Source organism: Myotis lucifugus, unplaced genomic scaffold (assembly GCF_000147115.1).
Source record: "Myotis lucifugus unplaced genomic scaffold, Myoluc2.0 scaffold_11067, whole genome shotgun sequence".
Lineage (NCBI taxonomy): Eukaryota > Metazoa > Chordata > Mammalia > Chiroptera > Vespertilionidae > Myotis > Myotis lucifugus.
In genome coordinates this window covers 1-5,367 of record NW_005882115.1, presented here as the reverse complement: position 1 = coordinate 5,367, position 5,367 = coordinate 1, and the positions used below count along the sequence as shown (strand labels likewise).

Here is a 5,367-nt window from a genome sequence, read left to right as displayed (position 1 = left end):
CGGTGGTGGTGGGAGCTTCTCCTGCCTCCTCAGCAGCGCTAAGGATGTCCGACTGCAGTTTAGGCCTGCTCCCCGCTGGCAAGTGGACATCCCCCGAGGGCTGCCGGGCTGCCAGAGGGATGTCTGATTGCCATATTAGGCCCAATCCCCCGGGGAGCGGGCCTAAGCCAGCAGGTGGTCATCCCCCAAGGGGTCCCAGACTGCGAGAGGGCACAGGCTGGGCTCAGGGACCCCCCCTCCCCATCCCGAGTGCTCAAATTTTTGTGCACCGGGCCTCTAGTGTAAGGGAGACATGGCCTGGTTTTCCCCACATGTATTGGCTACAATAAATAAATAAAATTGGCTAGCTGTATAATGAACCCAAATTATTTTCAAGTTGGTCTGGGATAATGAAGACACTATTCCTTCAGGAGGCCTGACTTCCAGGACCAGCTCACAGCCAATCAGCTAAGTGCCTTACACTCTCTAGGTCCCTAGTCCTGCAACAGCACAATGGAGGTATTGGGCTGGTGTTGCATCCTGAAGATCTCTCCCAGGACTCAAATCCTATGATTCTTCTCCTTCTCATTGGTCCTCTCTTCTCTGAGCTGAAATATTTTACTATACATTTTTAGGTTGATTTGCTTAATCTTGCTCAGTTAAAGCCTTTAGGGAATAAAAACAATAATGTTTGAAGGAGGAAAGTCTATCATCAAAATAAAGGAATGCTAATCTTTATATAATTTTTAAAAGTGTAATTATGTCTATATAGGATTATAATAGGTAAGAAAAATTCAAGTCTAAGTATAATGGGTGTTTTCATTTCCAGAAAGCCAAGTTATAAACAATGGCTTTAAAATTTGACTTGAATTTTATAACAATAAAGATGGATTCTTCTGAAATATCTAGACATCAGTCTATATATTAAAAATCCTTCTTGAGTAATGTTCTCCTGTGTTTATTTCTACTTGTTCTATTACAACAGATATCACGGTCAGTACTTTGCTGCAAAGGCCACTGGCTATAAGCACTTGGATTCATTGCCCTAAGTCCCAGGTCAAAGTCTGCTCTTGTTGGCAGTGAGATGAGAGCATTTAAGAACCATCTGTAGATGGGCTGGAGGAGTGTCTCCTGCCTAACTTCGAGGAGGGGTGGGTGGTGGTGGCACAAGAGGCGGACAGGAATGGAAGCGACGTTCCATGGGGAAGTGAAGGTAGGCCTCACTAAGAAGAGGACAGTTGAGCAGGAGTCAACCTTGAACCTCTTTGGGGGAAGGGCATTCCAGGCAGAATACAGCCAGAGCCCTGTGGCAACAGTGTGCCCACAAGGGCCGGTGTGGCCAGAGCAGTGCAAGAGGGAGTGTTCAGAAGAGAAGATCGGAGAACGGAGAACGGAGTGGGTATGAGGCCGATTGTACAGCGCCCCATGGACCACGCTCAATGCTTTGAAATGTACTTTTACTTCTCAGAAAGGCGGGCGTCATGAGGGGTTTTAAGCAGAGGGCATTTCCGGGGGAGCCCTCTGGCTGCAGTGTTGAAGTTGACTGCAGGAGGGCAAGGATGAAACAAACCAGTGTGGAGGCTAATGTGGTAGTCTAGTCAGTCTGGGACTTACAGCAGCTCAGGCCAGGCGTTAGCAGTGGAGGGACTAAGACGTGTTTTCTTAACATCGATTCCATGTGGGACGTGAAACAAATAAGAAAAAGGAGCCAAGAATGACTCCAAGGTTTTTGGCCTGAGCAACCAGAAAAGCGGAGGTGCCATCAGCTGAGATGGTAATAAAATGAAATTGCCAACTCATGAACAAATCTCTGTTTTGCCTTGTTACTTAAAAAAAAAAAAAAGATTAGTTTGCTAAACTAGCCACTGTGTCATGCCAGTTATCATTCCAATTTACCCACGAGCTTGTTCTTTTGTGCTCACATCATTCTCCCTGCCTGTGATAATCCACCTCTTTCCTCCTCTTTCCGACCAACATAATGGGATAGTTCAAGTTCTATATACTCCAGAAAGCCTACCCTAACCACATCCCAATACTTCTGCCATTGTCTTTAATGTGCTATCTGTAATGAGTTATTTAGATCAAAAACTATTATTTATGGGACCACTGTTGAGTTTGTTCCCTGAATAACTATTTTTCCTAAAGTGCTTAACATTCTTCAACTTCATTCTCCAGTTTTATTGAGATATAACTGGCATGCAACATTATATTAATTTCAGGGATACAACATAATGATTTGATATTTGTATATCTTGTGTAATGATCACCACAATATGTCCCTCACACACATAGTTACACATGCTTTCCTTGGGATGAGAACTTTTAAGAGCTGCTCTCTTAACAGCTTTCAAATATACAGCACAGTATTATTAACCATAGTCACCACACTGTGTGTTACATCCTCGGGAGATATTCATCTCATAACAGGAAGTTTGCACCTTTTGACCACCACCACCCATTCTACCTACCGCTCACTCCCCACCTCTGGCCAACGACCAATCTGCTCTCTGAACATCCTTCCACTTCTGATTCTTTTTACTCATCTTTTTCACCAAAAACTCACTCAAAAAATGCCACCCCAACCTGAATGACTGCTAGCGTGTTCCAGGCTCTCTTGTGCCTTTCAGCCCTTCCCCATTCACCTGCCTGTGGCTCCCGCCTTTGGTCTCCGCCAGAACCTGCTCAGACTGCTCAGCATCCCCAAATCTTGACATTTCAAGACCATTCACCATACAAGAGATTCTGAAAGCCCCATTGTTCTGATGCTCTGACTCAAGCGTTTCCCTCTGTGTTGGGCTGGCTCCTGCACCTGGGCTTTCATGTACAGACACTTCAAGAACTGTTGGTAGACTCCTGGGTGAGCTGACTCCACAGAAGTGCCTGCATGAACTAACCACGCGTAGCACTCAGCGCCCAGGGGCGCGCTCCTGAATCTGCCAGGGCCAGCGCACCTCTCCCAGTGCTAGAAGTTCGAGAACTCCTGAAGTAAATAATTGAGTGTCACTTCCACTTACTCAGGCCTGTTGTTGGTTTCCAGATATTTTTACAACAGGGAGAAAGTCATTACACTTTTTTAAAGGGGGAAGGGAACCTCAGTTTCCCCTGGGCCTCATTTCTCTCCTCTCTCCATGTGAACTGGGTTTCTCATCCAATTAAATGAGACCAACTTCCACTCCCCAAACTATACCCCTGGCCCCAACATCTCTTCTGGGCTTCGTTTACTGACTGCATACACAGGGCTCACCCTGGAAATGTGTAGGCTCCTCAAACTCGGAGTAGTCAACATTGAATCACTCATCTCTCCTTCCCCCTGCTTCCCTTCTTATATTTCCTAGCTTGGTTTCTTGCACAGTGCTCAAAGCAAACAAGAACCTTGATGTCATCTTTAACTCTTTCTATTCTCTTAACAATAACGTGACTCTGAATTTTCTCTTAAGTGCCTGTCTGTGCCTCCATTCTCCACTCACAAAAGGGCCGATGGTTATCTGGAACCTTCCTTCACTCCAGCTGATCTCTATGTTGCTGCCAGTGATCCCTCTAAAACACAGATTTGATCTAATTTTCCCCTGCTTTAAAACTTCGAAAGGGTTCCTATTGCCTATGGAATCAAGTCCAAATTCTTTGCAGAGAGCACAGGCCCTCTACACTCTGATCCTTGGCCACACTTGTAGCATTCCTTTGTCACTATCCTCCACCCCAAGTCACCCTCAGCTCCAGGAATGAACTCACTGCATTCCCTAAAAATCCCCCTGAATTTCCCAATTCCATATTTTCACTATGCTGCTCTCTCTACATGTGTAGTACTTTCCCCTTTTCTTTCCTTTGCATTTCTACTCATCTTTCAAGACAAAATAATGTGAATTTATTCTTTTAAAAATAAATATGGCAATGATCACTCTATGCCAAGTGGTACATGAAGCTGTCCTAAAATATGTAACAGGCAGTCCCAGCCCTCGAGGAGCATTGGGAAGGTGTAATTAGTCTCCACAGACAAAGCCAGAACTTGCTTGTACCCATTGATAATAGAATGGGGTACTGATGCAACAGTTGGGTAACCAATGTGAAGGCATACTCTGGCAACATTTCGGACACCCTCCAGGAAGCGGGAATGCAGAGTTTCCTCTGTGATGTCAAGCACTTCCGGGTTGTAGATGCTGCCATTGTCAAACACCTGCTGGGTGATCAGCCCAAAGGAGAAGGGGGAGATGCATGTTCAGCATGTTCAGCAGTGTGGCTTCGCTGGCTCCCACTTTGTCTCCAGTCTTAATCAGTTGGACATCACTCAGGATTTCAATGGTGTCCCTGGAGATTTTAGTGGTGATGCCTAGAGCCTGGAAGAAGGAGGTCTTCTCTGGCCCCAGACCAGTGTTCTGGGCTGGCACAGTGACTTCACACGGGGCAATGGCACCAGCATGGGCAGCAGCTGGCACCTTATTGGCCAGCAGCATGTCCCGGATCTCAGTGAGGTCCTTCTCGGTGAACACAAAGCCCACATTCCCCCGATATGAGGCAGCAGTTTCTCATAGCCGGGTTGTTTTCCAGGTGTCCTCGGATGGCCTTGCGCATCATGGTGTTCTTGCCCATCAGCACCACAGCCTTCCCGCGGAGGGACATGCGGATCTGCTGCCTCTGCTTGGAGCCCACACTGTTTGCTCCCACAATGAAGCATTTTGGACAATCATCCAGAAGTTGGATGATCTCAAGGAAGTAGTTGGACTTCCAGCTCGCCCTGTCTTCCCTGGGCATCACGGCGGTGCGTCAGGGATTGCCACGCAGGGTTTAAAGACGATGTCACTCCCACGAGGACGCCTGGCGAAAGCTACAATTTTTTTTCTTAATATCGACTTTTTTATTTTTCAGATAAATTCAGTGTAGGTGCATCTTAGATAAATAAATAATTTTACATAACAAGTTATCTTAAAGACCATAGACATGGATTGACGAGAGAGGGAAGGAGCAATTTCAATAGTGTCGAAAACGAACTATTGAGAACTTGGAATGCCATTCCAGAAAATTTTTTCTGTTTAAAAAACTTTACAACAGCGTTACTCTCCATGTTTTCATCCACATACGCTTGTGAATCTTTGTTCTCAGTGATGAATTTTGTTAAGTCTCATAATAGGAGTAGCCTGACGGATGAAAGTAGTAGCTCGTGCATATCTCTGAAGGTCACGAAACATAAACCTGATGTAAAATCTCTGTCATCAGTGATGCAGCAGCAAAAGTCCCACTGATAATATCAAATGGAGTCATAAAGTTTTCTGTCGGACTATCAGTGTACATGTATACATTAAAAAATAAATGTATTTTTCATCATCATATACTGTGCTTTTGTCGCTCGAATGAATTTTATTTCTTCAAGGTCTTCACATACGTACACCTTAAGAG

General features: G+C 45.3%; 1 pseudogene across 1 annotated transcript; it reads right to left on the bottom strand.

Moving 5' to 3' along the window:
* Positions 1–3,871: 3,871 nt before the first annotated feature.
* On the bottom strand, positions 3,872–4,813 carry LOC102435839 (annotated as a pseudogene). Its single transcript, XR_001347054.2, has one exon. The product of XR_001347054.2 is annotated as a 60S acidic ribosomal protein P0 pseudogene (transcript).
* Positions 4,814–5,367: the final 554 nt, after the last annotated feature.